Here is an 18,315-nt window from a genome sequence, read left to right as displayed (position 1 = left end):
CTATGAATTACTTGCATTTCCATATTCTTCCTCTAGCTCATGAACAAGGGCCAACAATGTAAACACGGAATCCCTTGCAGAAGCCTAACGGCACTGATGAGTCCCATGGCAGGAATCTGCAATGGGCCCAAGATCTTGGCATAAATTTCTGCCCTTTGTAGGCATGGTTTCCAAGGCCTTAAACTCTTGGTAAAAACAAAACTTCTCTTTGGAAACGGTCCCAGTAAAATCATTTTCTTCAAGCTTCCGCTGCTTTTGAAAGTTCCTGTTAAGGGCTCAGGGTTGCCTAGGCATTCCTTTCTTGCAGGGCTAGAGAACCTCCCATGGGGTACCCTCAACGGTATTCCCCACAAGTTTATTCTTCACCACAACCAACTTGGTGGTCTCTGGAAGGGATTTCTAACTGAAGCGGTTTTACGGTCAGGCCAGTGTGTTTGATGCCTACTCCTAGGTAGCAATTCTCGAGTGGTTTCTTTACTTTTCAACAGTTTCTTCCTTCTTGTTCCTGCTTATTGTGCATTGGATTCTGACTAGATGGCCGCTTCCTCCTGGATTCTCTCCTTTGACGGAGTGCTTTATCCTTATCAAAGTGGGGGCTACCTCGGTTCCCCTGTCTTTCTGCTCTTCGTATCTCAGTGCTGCAATTGGAATTATCAGTCGAACGCCGGAAGGTTTCCAGTATGTCCGAGGTAGCTGAAAATTGAAATCATATATAATTATGTAGAAAAATCTAGATTCACTTATTGACCTGTCTTGCCTTTTTCATCTGTTTCAGAGCAACATCTTCTGTAAGAGCAAAACAATCATTTATGCAGTAGTTGACTTTGAAAACCGGGGTTTGTTCTTAATTCTATTGTGTGTCTCAAGAACCTGTATTGTGCTTGGACTAGGTTATTTTCTTTTTCCTCCAACCAAACTTGGACTAGCATAGATTTTAGTGATCACGTCTTTGATGGTTTCTTCTTTGGTCATGGACGTGCACCCTCCTCCATTCGCTGCTTGATGATTTTGCACCCTCCTCCATTCACAGTATGGTTACCAAGTTTGAGTTCAAATTCAATTCGATATGCCAAAATGCCAAAATACACCAAAATTTGACGGTCTAAAAGTCAATATGAAAAAATTCTGGACTATTGAACATATTATTTTTCCAAAATTCTAAAAAATTGAAATGGATAATTATGATATTCAAATCCTCCAAAACCCCTAAAAAACTGTTTTCAATCATGTTATGAACTTTGAAATGGAATTATGTGCATAATATTTTTCCAAAATTGAAATGGATAATTATGATATTCAAAACTTCAAAAACCCCTCAAAATTTGTTTTGAATCATGTTATGAACTTTGCAAATAGAAGTGCATAGTTTTACATTAGAATATCAGAACGTGAAAATCTCTTTATTCATCCACACACACATATATATATATATATATATACCGAACTTCCACTACAGCAAATCATAAAGATTCCACATTACCAAGCATGTCCATGTCTGGAGTGGAGTCATGTTTCTCCATGGTTAAGTTATGGGCAGGCCGACCTCCCAATTCAACCAACAGTCCCCCCAACTCACGTTGGCTCGTCCATGTTGCCGCCCCACCGGGTCCACATTTGCGAAATTCCTCGTCGTAAGTTCGCACACTTAGCCGAATTTCAGTTTTTCGACCCTCCGTTGGCTTGTCGCGCCCGTGCTCTGGGCGCCTTTAACCGACTACCCCATCTCGTCACACTTCTCCAACTCTTCCCATTGTCACAATGAAAAGTCGCAACCGACTCCCCCGCTCACAGACTCGTCGCGTTTAACTAAGAGTGCACTCACCCAACTCGTCACACGCCAACCGCCGACTCGTGGGCTTGACAAAAAACAATCTCTATGTTGTAGTCGACTCTGAAAACTGGGGCTTGTCCTTAATTCTCTTGTGGGTCTCAAGAACCTTATGGCGTGTCCATGATAATCATCTATTTTGTGATTAGTTGATTAACTTGTGGTCTTTTAATTTGAAGTCCGAGACTCCCCACCTCATTGGTCTGCTTTTGCATGATTGCTTATTGGTTTCTAATTTGATGTTTCTCCACATAGGGTGTCACGATTATCGATTTTGATTGATTGATTTGTGGTTTTTTAATTTGAAGTCACCGCTTCATGGGTCTATGTTGCATGAATTCCATAGAAAATCTATATATCTATTTTAGTACGATTATCGATTTTGATTGATTGATTGTGGGCTTTTTAATTTGAAGTCACCACATCATGGGTCTATGTTGCATGAATTCCATAGAAAATGTATTTTATCTATTTTGGTACAATTGTGTTTTGTTAAATTATTTCAGAATTCATATTTCACATTAAAATATGTAACAGGAATATAAGATGTTCAGTGGAAGAGATATAGCCAAAGAACAGATATAGCTAGAAAAGGAACACTACTTTATTTTGAATTTATTATATCAATTGTCTTCTTTAAAGCAAATTTAGCCAGGATCTTCTTCCCTGGAATGCCAATGCTAGGAATTTAATAAAGAAAACAGTCGGGTGATCGGAGTGCCATCCACTGGAGGGCTTAACGGTTGACTTTGACTGTGTGACAGGAAGTTTCCTACCGACCAATAAGCACCATTTAATGCTGTGTAGTCTGGATTCTACACCATCAAATCTCTACCCTTATTTGGTGGCCTATTTCATAGCCGGGATGCTGTATTAAAAAATCAGACGCAGAAGAAGAAGAGGAGAGAGAATTCTCTGCTGTATTGGAAATATCAGCTAATTATGGATTCAATTTCGTTCTACCGTTCTTTAGTATTGTATCTTCTGCTCACATTTGGGAGTGTGCTCACATCTGGGAGTGCCACACCTGGGAGTGTGAGTGGAGCGTTCTCTTCTAAAAACTCAGGAACGCTGAGAGGTGATGATATGGAATACCATGCCAACTACAGACCGCTTCCACTGGCATCTAGAAATGGTCTCTTCGAGTTGCTCTTCTACAACACCGCACCCAATGAATACGCTAACATGAATTCCCTCTCAACCTCACCGATGACGGAAACCTTGTCATCTCCAATGCAAACGGGAGCAGTGTTTGGTCCTCAAACACTTCCGGAAGGGGCGTTGTGGGATGCGAACTCCGAAACGACGGCAACCTGGTGCTCTATAACGAAAATAACAAAACGGTGTGGCAGAGTTTCGATCAACCGACCGACAGTCTCTTAGTCGGCCAATCACTGAACATTGGAAGGGTGAAGAAACTGGTCAGCCGCGCGTCGGAGAAGGATGGATCGGAGGGACCTTACTGTCTTGAAATTGAAGCCGGAGGACTGGTTCTGTATCTCATTCTTCCCGAGGCTGTGCCACACTAGACTCTCCCCTTTTACGACAGGGATCCAAGGGACATCAATGCCATCACGCACACCTGCAATAAACCAGTAAGTCAAGCAACTTTCCTGATCAATCCACAAGCCAAGCACGGGTATCGTTACATGATCGACATGAGGTTGGCCAACTTCACTGCAGCGCCAGAGTTCAGGGCACTGGAACTCTGCAACCTCACTTCTGAAGAAACCAGCACGGCTCTCTATAGTTTCAACACCGAGATTTAATACGAATCGGCCCTTTCTGAGAATTGAGTCTGATGGAGATCTGAAAATGTATAGTTACTCGCAGTTTAATAAGTGGGATATCACATACCAGCGATTTGGATGTTGGCGAGGAGTGCCTCAGTGCGATCTTGTGAGAAAATTTGGAGGATCAATGGTTGTTTCTAGAAGGTGTCAATGTGTGGCCTGTGCTCAACCTGATGGGATCTCGGAGCTGCGCCCCGTCCCCCCTTGCTGACTCTAAAGACAGTCATCGTCCAACTCTTCTGTTGATTTCTATACACTGGTGAACTGGTGGGACCTGAGCATTTCTCCAATGTAAGTGCAAATCAAAATCCAAATCCATTTGGGGAAACAGAAACCAAAGAGTGCAGAGGAAATTTTATCATGATTGTTATAACTGCGCGGCATTATTGCACTGGGAACGGGCATCTGTATGCTTGCACACCAAGGAGCTTGGGAACAGAACCAACCTTATCGGGCAAGCAATATTTGCTGGCAATGCCCATTTCCACATTAATGCCCTGCTTAAGAGACTCTCTCTCTTAACGACCGTAAGGACAGTCTTGGGAGACGGGTTCTGACATCGGGTAATGTCCGTCACTCACATTTCAACGGGATGTTTGGGTCTGTTTTCCGGTATAGTCATGATACATATCATGATAGATAGGCATACCATGCATGATGCTGTTAATCCACACCATAGCACGCCATGTTTCAAATTAAGCGCCATTCATCCACGCCATAGCACACCGTGTTTTCAAATTAAGCGCGGGACAGTGAAATTTTGAAATATAGCGCCCTGTTCGATCCACCAATTACGCAGAATCTGCATCGTGCCTCAGAGAAGTCTCTCTTATCGCACGCAATGTACAGGAAAAGGAGAAGCGGTCGGCCATAGCCGTCCCTCTGTTTTACAATGTCAGTCCTTCTCAAGTTGCGCACCCGGCGGATCAATCTCATGGTGGTCCATTTGCTGAAGCATTCCAGGGGCATGAGAGCCGTGGGGAATACGGCCCGCAAGAAATCGATGAGTGGAAGGCTGCTCTCTTCGCACTGTCCAATCTCTCTAGGTGGTCTAAACACGCAGACCACTGGCCGGCAGTTATTGGTATTTGCTGCTGCTGTTTATCAGAGTTCTGGTGCTTTGCTAGGGCTTTCCTAGCATTGGTTAGGAGCAAACTGTGAATAGGGATACTAGAGAACAAACTAGCTGGAGATTCTTACAGTGTGCTAATGGCAGAGTCTGGCACTGGCACTGGCAAAGCCCGAAGAAGGATGTCTAGGCTTCCCCCAAAGCGCGGAAACATCAAAAGGGAGATATTTTCTTCCATTGGCGCAACAATTCGCGCGTCGCTCAAAAAGGCGGTAACAATTTTGGCCAAAAGCGTTCATTCTTCCTGCAATTCCGGCTGCTGCACTGAAAAGATCTATCCAAGGAATTAATACTGGGGCGGTGAGGCTATGAATTACAGTGAACATTTCAAAAATTTTGTAAATATATACAGGTTATCAATTGTTTTTTAATGTTCTTGTTATCTGTTGCGCTGCTGTTAAGTTCTTCAGACAGGGCATTGCCATGGAAACAGCTCAGGTTCAAGAGATTCAAATCAGTGTAGAGTTTTTGTGTGAGTGAAGTTGTTTGTCTTCCCAAAAACGGTTTCCCTTTGTTACCAAAGAGCTGTAATAATATCAGTAGTGTTAAAGTAAGCTAATCTGGTAGCAAATAGTTTCGATTTTCAGATAATTGGTTGGAATTCAACTTAATTTTTAGGCATGGTTAGAATTGAATCTTCATGATTCAAGTCTCAGGTTGGAACTTTACCCAGAATGCCGCACTCTGAGCTGACCCAGATTCTCAAAAAATTGATCAAAGTTCAACTTTATTGGATCGCAGCATTCTGGCAGAGGACGGAAGATTGCTACCTGGTACTTTATCTCTTTAATGTTTTTTCAACTTTCTCGGATCGCAGAATTATGGCAGGGGACGGAAGATTGCTACCTGATACTTTACCTCTTTAAAGATTATGTTGATGTTTTCCCTCCAAAAATTTGTGGGAGGTGCGAAAAAGTGCCATTGTTTTCAAGGTGACTGTGTTACAGCCATGCTTGATTTCTTTTCAAAGAAAATGAAAAATGGTTACTGTTTGTGATACATAAATTTCTGTATAAGTGGACTGATTATTTCTAATATTTGATTCACGGTAGTTTTCGGATTTTTTTTTCAAGAAATTACAAATGGACGGATGTCATGACATGCTTGTAAATCTGGTTTGGATTCCCACATTGTTTGACATACCAGAAACTCCTTAAATTCATCGGCATTTAAAGACTAAAATTTTCCCCATGGCATGATTTGTCTTCTCAAACACCAAAATTTGTATCAGAGCAGTGGGTTTAATGATAAAGAGCATGTTTCCTAGTTTTTTCTCTAAAAGTCACAGGTTCAAAACCAAAATGGTAAAATATATATGCTTAATAGACTTGGTAGACTTAGCAGCCAAATAACTATACGACCCTAATATGTAAAGTTATGTGAATGTTAAAAGTTTTATGTTCAATTCCCACTCACTACCAAAGATAAGGTAGATATACCTAAGGGTGACAATGCCTGAGGTTTATCACCCTGAAAATTCTAGTGATAGAGCACTGTGTTTCTTCCAAAGAATCCTTATCTGATCTTCAAACTCTTCCCTCATGAGTAATCCGTCCCACATAGTTTGGATTATGATCCTCATTTTTTCCTCAACTGCGTTTGGGTGGCCAGAGCAAACAACATTTCCTAGCAGATATAGATCCAGCCATAGATGACTAGACTGTCTCTGTGGTTCGCTTTCCCCAATCATTCTGTTACCACCAACCCCTGCAATCATTCCCGAATGAGCGTTTCCAAGAACTTGATCACTCTTGTACATCATCCTGTATACTTGTTTATAAGAACTTGCCCCTTATACAATAAAACTTTCTCCTTGCAAAGATCAGTGGGCATATTTGATATGTTTTAACCAATGAGAACGAAAATTTGCTTCAGTGGTTTTAACAGATTCCAGAAAGCAAGACAATGCCCAAAGTGAATGATACTCAGAATACAACCGAAGGCAAAATGGTGTGTTTTCTCTCAAAAATCCTGTGACATTATCTTCGTCAATAAAAGCTGTTACACCCACAATTCCTATTAAGGTCTTTACATATAGATTATTTTGAAGCAAGTTTCAGAGAATGGTAGAATTCTTGAAAATAGTTGTTTTCATACTTTATTTCAAAAGAATTAATGTGAATTTCAAAACAAAACATACATTTAGAAAATAAAAAAAACATTACATGTACAACAGTGATTAAATATATAATTTTAGGATCACAAAACACAGAAAAAAACATTACATGTACAACAGTGATTAAATATATAATTTTAGGATCACAAAACACAGAGAAGTGGAGGTGTCTAATAACACTTTTACTGGGATCTCACTGGTCACCCGGATCAATTTACTTTGAATCTTTAAGCTTTTAAAAAAGCTAAATTTCACATGAATATTATGGGCAAAATTATGAGTTCTCATAAAACTGGAGCCTGAAAATTGCTGGTAACTTCACTGAGTCAAGTTTATGAGAACCACCCAAAACACCAAGATGGATCAAATCTCTTGAAATGCAAAGAGATTTGACCCCTCTCCGGGTTTGGAAGATCCTGAATTAAGATGGATCTAAGCTAGTTTAATTCCCCCTTTAAATAGGCTATATTCCACATGAATACCATGGGTCAATACTATGGATTCTCGTAAACTTGAAACTGATGAGTAACTTGACCAAGCAAGTTTACCTTAACTAGCCAACAAAATTTAATAAAAATAATAACATAGATTTTTTATTTTTATTTTTTTTTTTACTGAGAAAAAAACCATAATTTTTATTCATTAAAAATGATAAAAATTACATTTTGTATAGGCACACAAAACTGTGTGTATACATGAAAATCTCAAAACAAGAGTTTTCTGTGAGATACACATTTAGCTAAAATAAATACATGTAAAGTCTGTAGAGTAAAAAAATAAGATTATCTACTAGAGAATTAGATCTCTATTTATATATCCATATACATATCACAAAATATAAGTGAAAAAAATCAAAATAACCATAAATATTGAATTTTTATTTTAATATAAGATTATTTTTATTTTATTTTAACAAATTAAATATTTACCTTACAACAATATCTTTACTATATTCCGCTAAACTACCCCTCATATATTATATTAAAACACACTGGATCAAAAACGAAAATGCTCCAAAATGAAAACCCACTGTGCATGAGCAGAAACCTAACAGTAAAATAAATGAATATACACCATAATTTAAACACAGAATTATAATTGGAAAACTTTTTGAGTTTGAAAAAAGGGCTTCAGAACCATATTGATGGAAAGAAAATGATTTCAGGTTATGGTTACAATTCTTTTAGTCTTTGTATTCATATTCTTCCGCGGGTTTTTAAAACTCACAGTTCTGGTTACGATGGTGTTTTTCAGGTGAAGGGTTCGGTAGCTAAAGCCGACGGCGTCGAAGAACCTACCCCGCTTCTCCACCATCCCATGCCCGGGTAAGAATTTATGCATCTACTGTAAGGCTCGAAGGGCTTTTCCATGGTAACGGACTGAGCCGCTGTCCATTTTGACAGGATATCAGAGTTTGCTTATGCATCGGAATCCCTTCGCCATGTACAGGGGTTTCCTTCCATGAGGAAATTTACGTTTTTCTCACATTTTGTTGTTTGTAATTTATTTGGTCTCTTCCCCCGCATTCAGGCGGGAACCTCAATTGAGAGGCACTGTATGCTCGACTTGTGTTGTATAATTTGTTTCATTATTATGGACTGTTAGTCGTTGAAGACGGACGAATGTTACCGGTTGATTTACTGGGTTTTTCTTTCCTCTATAATACTGTTTCGAATTTAGTTTTTGTTTAAAGAAATATTACTGGTTCATATGGAAGCCTTTACCTGGGTTCCAATACTTTTACTCAGTGTATATTGGGCGTACTTGCCCTCTCTGTGACTTTTATTGTGAATATAAATTTTAAGCATGTATCTTTGTTCGTTTTCAATGTATGTTCGCTTTTACTGTTAGTTTGTCTTGTGACGTCGGTCTAGCAATGGAAGCCCTTGCTGGCTATAAATGATTCAAACATAGCTTCGGCGATTCTTTTCCGGCTCAGGGACACCTGTTATCGTTTAGTACGTGTGCATGGTGGGCACGGCCCCTCCTCTGTTCCTCGAGAACAGGAGTATTTCCGTCATTGTTTTCTCTCTGCATACTTAAATATTCTATTAAATGTTGAGGTTGTATACTTGGTAATGGATTATTGCTCTAGAATATATGCATTGTTCCATAGTTGATTCGAACGGCTTGTATTTTCTTTGGTAGTAAGTCTGGGTATCTCCGGGTACTTTACTGTTGTTCTCGGTTCGAAAAGTAAACTCAATGATTATGCACAGTGTTGAATTCTCTTGATTGATTTTTACCTAGGCTACAGTAGATGGCTTACACAATAATCGTTTTCCTGTTTTATTTCTTTACCGCTTATGCTACAAAGGCTTTATTTCGGCATGGATTCGCTGTTTTACTTTTGATTGAAAAATCTAATTCCATCTCTGCCAGATGCGCAGAGACTAATTTTTAAAAATGGTCAATCATTTTTCCCATTACCTTTACTTGCCTATCAAAGACCTTAAATAATTCCACAGGTTATAAACAAATTCTTTAATGCTTTAGCAAGCCGTACCTGAGCAGAAGCAAACCTCTTCGTAGCGCTTGTCAACCTCCCGACCTTAGGAAGATCCTCCTCGATCTTCCACCCCCAAGCACTTCTGTAGATCTTCAATGTCTGCAACCCTCTGGTTATACCAGAGTCACGCTATCTGGTCCTAACCTGACATAGCGGTTCAGGAAGCCTCTCACTTCCAAGCACATGCCATTTGATCTCTACCAGACATAGCATATCTCAGTTCAACTGCCATCTGATCCTTACCAGACTTGGCATTCCTCTTTTCCCCCTTTTCCTCTGGGGTCTCAACCATCACATGAAGGTAGTTAGGTTTTTCTCTTGTTTCAACTACCTCAATAGCTACTAACAACAATTAATCACATACTTAATTAAACAGTAGTAGCACAATTAATTATCATAATAATTAACAGCAGTAGCAACATAGTTATTATAATTTTACCAAACAGAACTTTAGTTCACAGTTAAATTTACTGTCTTACTTAACATTATCGCTTTACTAGGAGCATTACATCTCCCCCTCCTGAAGTTCAACATCGTCCCGATGTTGTTGTTCACCCAGAAACAATCTGGGATAAGCTTCTTTCATACTCTGCTCATCCTCCCAGGTGGCCTCATCTGGCCCAAAGTGTTGCCATTGCACTTTAACCTGGTGGATGACCTTTTTCCGCAACTCTACCCTTCTCCGATCTAGTATGTTCACTGGCTCGACTAGGAACTCTCCTTCCGGTTCCACCTGAAACACATAATATTCAGATTAGCAGTTTCCTAACATTCCATTTTGATTTATGTTTATCTTACAGCATCTTCTTACCTGAATGTCCTGCCAACTTATTATGTGTCTAGGGTCATAAACGTATTTCTTTAAAACGGATACATGGAAAACATTATGGACCCGGATATGGCTAGGTAGGGCTAGCTGATAAGCTATCGGCCCCACTCGTGCTAAAATCTGGAAGGGCCCACAAAAGCGAGGTGCCAATTTGGCACAAGCATTCCATTGTAGAGTACTTCTCCTTGCCCGGATTTTGACATATACATGTTCACCCACCTGGTATTCTTTAAAGGTTCTTTTCCGATCTGCAAAATTTTTTTGTCTGTCCTGAGCTATTTTTAAATTAGCCCGGACTCTCTTGACCATAGCTTCCATCTCTTCCAACATTTCAGGACCCAACATGAGTCTGTCTTCCGGTCCACCCCAACTGGATGGCGTACGGCATTTTCGGCCGTAAAGTACTTCGAATGGACTCATCCGCAAGGATGCATGATATCCATTGTTATAAGCAAACTCTACAAGGTGTAAGTACTCCTCCCATCGAGTGGGTTGTTGCATCACATATGACCTCAGCATGTCCTCCACCACCTGATTCACCCGCTCAGTCTGCCCGTCAGTTTGCAGATGATAAGCGGTGCTAAAATTCAATTGAGTCCCCAGACCTTCAAACAAGGTCTTCCAAAAGGCTGATGTGAATTTGACATCGCGATCAGATATTATAGTTTTTGGCAGCCCATGGAGCTTAAATATGTTCTGCATGAAAACATTTGCGATTTGAGCCGCACGATATGTAGATTGAACTGGTATGAAGTGAGCTGACTTACTGAGTTTGTCTACTACAACCATTATAGAGTCATTATTCTTCTTGGACTTTGGTAACCCCGTAATGAAGTCCATGGTGATAATCTCCCACTTCCATTCTGGTATAGGTAATGGCTGTAGTAAACCCGCAGGGTGTTGATGTTCAGCCTTAACCTGTTGACATTCTAAGCATCGCGCCAGATATTCTACCACATCCCTTTTCATGCCTGGCCAATGATATTCCTTCCGAAGCGAGGTGATTAATTTTTGATAGCCCGGATGTCCCGCATAAGGGCTTTTATGATATTCATCCAGAATCTTTTCTTTAATATCGCTCTGATTGGGTACATAAATTCTTTTCTGGTAACACAAAATTCCGGCTGCATTCAATTCATAACTTTGTTGTATTATGTGGGTATTTAAATTCTGCACCAACTGCTTCTTTTGTAGGTAGATTCGATCTTGTGCAGCGGCTTCTTCAATTTCTTTGCCAAGGGTGGACTGTCCTTCACTAATACCAATTTCATAAATGCAATGCACTTTTCGACTCAGTGCATCGGCCACCCTGTTTTCTTTTCCTTTCAGGTGCTTAATTTCAAAATCGAAACTTCCCAAAAAGTCTACCCACCTAGCTTGCCTAGCGTTTAAAGTTGGTTGACTAAAGTAGCTAGTTAAGCTATGGTGATCGGTCATCAACAAGAATTTTCTTCCCACCAAATAATGGCGCCACATTTTTAGCGCATGAACTACAGCAGTTAGTTCCAGATCATAGGCAGAATACTTCTGCTCATGCTCTTTCAATTTCCTAGATTCGTACGCGATCACCTTCCCTTCCTGCATTAGCACCCCTCCTACACCCTCTTTGCTTGCATCTGTGCAAACTACATACTCCTTTTCTGGGTCTGCAACACTCAGCACAGGTGCAGTGGTGAGCAGGTTTTTGAGCTGTTCGAAGCTCCGTTGACAATCTGCTGTCCACTTGAATATTTTTCCCTTCTTTTGCAAAGAGGTGATAGGATATGCAACCCTGGAGAAACCTTCCACAAACCGCCGGTAATATCCAGCCAGCCCCATGAAAGATCTGATATCTGCCACGTCCTTTGGTATTGGCCATTCCATTATGGTTTTGATCTTTTCGGGGTCCACAACTATACCTTCTTTAGTGATGATATGCCCCAAATACTGGATCTGTTCTTTATAAAAATCACATTTGCTAAATTTACCATATAGCTGATGTTCCCGTAGTGTCTGTAACACTAATCTGAGATGCTCCTCATGCTCTTTAATATTCTGGGAGTATATAAGTATATCATCAATAAAGATTAACACGAATTTGTCTAAGTACTGATGAAATACACTATTCATCAAGCACATAAATGTCGCAGGTGCATTGGTCAACCCGAAAGGCAGTACCACAAACTCGTAGTGCCCGTAACGGGTTCGAAAAGCTGTTTTGGCTATGTCCTCATCCTTAATTCTGATTTGATGATAGCCTGACCTCAAGTCGATCTTTGAGAAGATTGTCGCCCCCTTCACCTGATCAAACAGTTCATCAATGCGGGGTAGTGGATATTTGTTTTTAACTGTCAATTTATTCAACTGTCTATAATCTATGCACATACGGAGAGTTCTGTCCTTTTTCCTAACAAATAATACAGGGGCTCCCCAAGGAGATACGCTGGGACGAATATACTTCTTGTCTAACAACTCTTGCAGTTGCATCTTTAATTCAGTTAATTCCGGCACACTCATCTGGTATGGTGCTCGGGATACTGGGGCTGCACCGGGTACCAATTCTATGGTGAAATCCAAATCTCTTTTGGGCGGCAGCCCTGGTATTTCTTCAGGAAATACATCTGTAAAATCTCGCACTACTGGTATACTTTCCACAGTCGCAATTTTATCTTCAGATCTAGCATATCCTACTTGTACTGCATATATTTGACATTTCTTCCGGATACTTTTAGCTAGCTGTGAGGCCGTAATTGGCCGGATCTGCACCGGTTTTTGGATACCTTGAATTTCCTTTTCTTTTCCCAGTTCATCTCGATAAGAAATTGTTTTTGTCTTGCAGTTTATTACAGACCACCGCCTTTCCAGCCAATCCATCCCTATCAACACATCATACGAACCGAGAGGGAGTACATTCAATTCTGTCATTACTGTCTGACCGGCTAACCTTAGTGGACAGTTGCTGACCTTAGCCAACACTCGTCGTTTGGCCCCGGTGGCAAGCTGTACTAACCATGGATTCTTAAACTTAATAGCTTGCAAACTACAATTTTCCACAACTTTGGGACTTATGTAGCTTAAAGTAGCTCCTGGGTCTACTAAAATGGAAACAGTTCGATCAAGGATCTTACCTTCAAATTCTATCATTGTTGGCTGGTAATCAGCTTGTCGATCCTCGAGTGCGGCATTTATTCTGGGTATGGACCGAGCCACGTCTCCCACTGTGGAGGCTTCGTAAATCTGGGACACCTGATCGCTTTCCTTCCGGTGAGGGCAATTTTTAATATAATGTGGTCCGCCACAACCCCAGCACTGAACTGATGGCCTAGCTGAGCCCTCATTATCAGCTCTACTCGACTGTTCACTGTATTTAGATTTAGTGGGTGGCTTAAATCTGATCTGATTCCTTGATGGGTTTCTACTGCTGGCCCCTTTTGAGAATCTCTTGTGAAAATTGTTGCGAGTTCCCTTAACTCCTACAGTCATTCTGCTGCCCTTTTTATCCGCCCAACGCTTCCCAGAATTTTCTCCTTTTTGTTTATTCTGCTGATAACATATTCTAGCCTTCCGTATTGCTTCGTCCATCGTTTTCGGATGATCAAATTCGATTCTTTCCCGCATTGCCTGAGGTAGGCTGCTAACAAACCGCTGCACCTTAGCCTTTTCCTCTCGAATGTACGGTACATAGCGAAGCAGAGATGTAAATTTGGTTGTGAACTCATTTATGGTCTGCTGCCCAAGCCGCAGATCATGAAATTCTCGTGATTTTTCATCATAGAAGCGTTCTGTCAGGTACTTTTCCTTGAAATATCTTTGAAAAGTCTCCCAAGTCACATCTTGCTCACTCACCCCCCACACCATCTTGACTTCTTCCCACCATAATGTAGCCTTGGCTTGCAGCGGGAAGATGGCCAGCCGTGCCTTAAGATGGTGATCATACTCGTACACTTGGAAATACTTGTTCATATTGATTAGCCAAGCCTCTGCAGCTTCCTCCGATTCCCCATCAAAATGTGGTGGTTTAATCTTCCGAAACTCCCCTTGCAGTTCTATTCGCTGTCTCTTTGGAGTTTGATATTCAGAAGCGTTAACAGACTTCTCTCCTCGAACCTCCGCCCTTTCCTCTGTTTCCTCCTGCTCGGTGTGATAGCCTTGTTCATCTGATACTCGTGTCTGCTCAGGCCTAGGATGAGACTGCTGTTGGTTTTGTTTATCAGATAAACTTTTCAGGATCCTCTCTTGTTCCATGTTTAGTCTTGCGTTGTCCTCACGCAAACGGGCCATTTCGTCCTTCAGTTCCTGGACTGTCTTCAATATAGTCAAATCAGTGTTGTGGCCTTCCTCTCTCAGTTGTACCCATATCTCAGGATTCCCCTGAGGGTGAGTAACGTTATCTGGTCGATTCAAATTTCCATGAGGAGCGTTACTTGTTCTCCTCATTCCGCTGTCACCTGAACAAAATTAGCTCATTTCAACAGATGTAATTTTTATATTTCAATATACCCCTTGCTTGCTTGTTAGGGAGTTACTTATGCATTGCTGTCTTCATTAAAATTAACCCGAGGTCACAGAGTTGTAACCTGGGCTCTGATACCACTTGTCACACACCAATACAGAAATAATTTTTTTTTTTTACCACAGTATAAATATGCATACATGTTCATTGGATCTTCGAATGCAATCACGTTATATATATCATTATTGCCAAACAATGTAATAAGAAACACTTAAATGTCTTTATACTCTTACCCACTCATACAAGAATTGAAATGTGATTTGCTGTACCAACCACTATACATAACCATGATACAATGGCGAATAAACAATAGTTGACTCTTGATCTGTCTTGGGTTAATCATGCGGTTGACATTACATATGTATGTACAAAGGTTATATGAGCGGGTACTTCAGGTATGAATGATTTTATGGCAATTTCTATTTGCGTGCTGGTTTATACCGCCGAGATTAATTGATGCCGCGAGTCACGTCCGGCTCTGATACTTGCCCCAACTGGCCTGCTCCACATCGTCCATCTGGCACGATGAACGGCCGGCCAGCAGGTACCATGTGCCCTCCGCGTGCTCAATGCTCCAGGACTCATGCGGACTGACATTCCTCGAACTTACCACTTGGCATTCGTTTTCCCGGTTTAACTAGGATTGATCCCACGGTGGAGACGAACCCGCCCAAATCAAGGGCTGTCGTTGAGCCATGAGGCGGTGGGTGATTTAATGGTATTTATGCGTGGTTAATCCTTTAGCTCGTTTCATTGATGAGTGACCTCCTGTCGCTCACAGCTCTATGGCGCTCCGCCTTACTCAGCACTCCTTCCCTCCAGGCGGTCTGGTACGCAGCAGGAAATCTCTGCCTTCCAACACCAGTTAAGGTAACGGATTTCCTATTATTCATGGTTACCACTCTTTTCGTTTTGTGCTCATGTTCTCCGCAGGCTTTTAAATCTCACAGTTCAGGTTATGGTTACGATTCTTTTAGTCTTTGTATTCATATTCTTCCGCGGGTTTTTAAAACTCACAGTTCTGGTTACGATGGTGTTTTTCAGGTGAAGGGTTCGGTAGCTAAAGCCGACGGCGTCGAAGAGCCTACCCCACTTCTCCACCATCCCATGCCCGGGTAAGAATTTATGCATCTACTGTAAGGCTCGTAGGGCTTTTCCATGGTAACGGACTGAGCCGCTGTCCATTTTGACAGGATATCAGAGTTTGCTTATGCATCGGAATCCCTTCGCCATGTACAGGGGTTTCCTTCCATGAGGAAATTTACGTTTTTCTCACATTTTGTTGTTTGTAATTTATTTGGTCTCTTCGCCCGCATTCAGGCGGGAACCTCAGTTGAGAGGCGCTGTATGCCCGACTTGTGTTGTATAATTTGTTTCATTATTATGGACTGTTAGTCGTTGAAGACGGACGAATGTTACCGGTTGATTTACTGGGTTTTTCTTTCCTCTATGATACTGTTTCGAATTTAGTTTTTGTTTAAAGAAATATTACTGGTTCATATGGAAGCCTTTACCTGGGTTCCAATACTTTTACTCAGTGTATATTGGGCGTACTTGCCCTCTCTGTGACTTTTATTGTGAATATAAATTTTAAGCATGTATCCTTGTTCGTTTTCAATGTATGTTCGCTTTTACTGTTAGTTTGTCTTGTGACGCCGGTCTGGCAATGAAAGCCCTTGCTGGCTATAAATGATTCAAACATAGCTTCGGCGATTCTTTTCCGGCTCAGGGACACCTGTTATCGTTTAGTACATGTGCATGGTGGGCACGGCCCCTCCTCTGTTCCTCGAGAACAGGAGTATTTCCGTCATTGTTTTCTCTCTGCATACTTAAATATTCTATTAAATGTTGAGGTTGTATACTTGGTAATGGATTATTGCTCTAGAATATATGCATTGTTCCACAGTTGATTCGAACGGCTTGTATTTTCTTTGGTAGTAAGTCTGGGTATCTCCGGGTATTTTACTGTTGTTCTCGGTTCGAAAAGTAAACTCAATGATTATGCACAGTGTTGAATTCTCTTGATTGATTTCTACCTAGGCTACAGTAGATGGCTTACACAATAATCGTTTTCCTGTTTTATTTCTTTACCGCTTATGCTACAGAGGTTTTATTTCGGCATGGATTCGCTGTTTTTCTTTTGATTGAAAAATCTAATTCCATCTCTGCCAGTTGCGCAGAGACTAATTCTTAAAAATGGTCAAATCATTTTTCCCATTACCTTTACTTGCCTATCAAAGACCTTAAATAATTCCACAGGTTATAAACAAATTCTTTAGTGCTTTAGCAAGCCATACCTGAGCAAAAGCAAACCTCTTCGTAGCGCTTGTCAACCTCCCGACCTTAGGAAGATCCTCCTCGATCTTCCACCCCCAAGCACTTCTGCAGATCTTCACTGTCTGCAACCCTCTGGTTATACCAGAGTCACGCTATCTGGTCCTAACCAGACGTAGCGGTTCAGGAAGCCTCTCACTTCCAAGCACATGCCATCTGATCTCTACCAGACATAGCATATCTCAGTTCAACTGCCATCTGATCCTTACCAGACTTGGCATTCCTCTTTTCCCCCTTTTCCTCTGGGGTCTCAACCGTCACATGAAGGTAGTTAGGTTTTTCTCTTGTTTCAACTACCTCAATAGCTACTAACAACAATTAATCACATACTTAATTAAACAGTAGTAGCACAATTAATTATCATAATAATTAACAGCAGTAGCAACATAGTTATTATAATTTTACCAAACAGAACTTTAGTTCACAGTTAAATTTATTGTCTTACTTAACATTATCGCTTTACTAGGAGCATTACAAATAACAAATATTAATTTAATTATATAATTATTCTAGATCATCGTCATAATATGAAGTGTTATGTAAACAATTAAGAGATTTGGTTATTTTTGGTGCTTGGTGGATCCGAAGTACCATGGGTCAATACCATGGACCAATGCCATAAGTCATTTTTATTATTCTACAACCCAGTGTGAAAGTGATGTGTAAGTATGTCCGTCAAAATAAAATATTTACTAAATAGAAAGCACTTTTGGCTATAATAAAAAGAAAAAGAAAATATGTTATGCACATTTAATTAGTTGTCCATATGACCTAATATAATTTCATGTAAAGTAATTTGAAGTAAAAAAAAAAATATGTTAATAAGATGTCTAAACCTTCTACTTTTCAAAAATATTTTAACATGTGATATCAACTTCATATATATCTATATACAGATAAAAAATGTTAAACGGAAATATTTTAATGTTGTATAGAATCAAATATCGAATATGAGTTATGAATAAAATATTTTAATATGAAATAATATTGAAGTATACTTCAAAATATATTATTAACAAAAAACCCAATTCAATGTGGGGTGATAAAATGACTTAATACACATGTTATGTAATCTATATAACATTCAAAAATGCAATTTAAACAATAAAAAATTACACATTGTTTTTTCACTCTAAAATAAGTTTGCACCTAAATAAATTTGATCTCTCGGCTGAGGTTAGATCCATGTTTAAGATGGATCTATGCTGGTTATTTTATTTTGGTGTAGTCTAACCTATAGACAAAATAGACTTTTTCACCGAAAAACAATTTCAAAAAAGAATGT

General features: G+C 40.2%; 2 pseudogenes; one reads left to right on the top strand and one right to left on the bottom strand.

The window, feature by feature from the left end:
- Positions 1-972, bottom strand: LOC149223136 (large ribosomal subunit protein uL10c-like; annotated as a pseudogene).
- A 2,058-nt stretch (positions 973-3,030) lies between these two features.
- LOC149223135 (EP1-like glycoprotein 2) lies at positions 3,031-4,202 on the top strand (annotated as a pseudogene).
- The last annotated feature ends 14,113 nt before the right edge of the window (positions 4,203-18,315 follow it).

The sequence above is a fragment of the Pinus tabuliformis genome, chromosome Q (genome assembly GCF_031772625.1).
Source record: "Pinus tabuliformis cultivar Carrire ecotype Pingquan chromosome Q, CPIR1, whole genome shotgun sequence".
Lineage (NCBI taxonomy): Eukaryota > Viridiplantae > Streptophyta > Pinopsida > Pinales > Pinaceae > Pinus > Pinus tabuliformis.
This window is presented reverse-complemented; position numbering and strand designations above follow the sequence as displayed.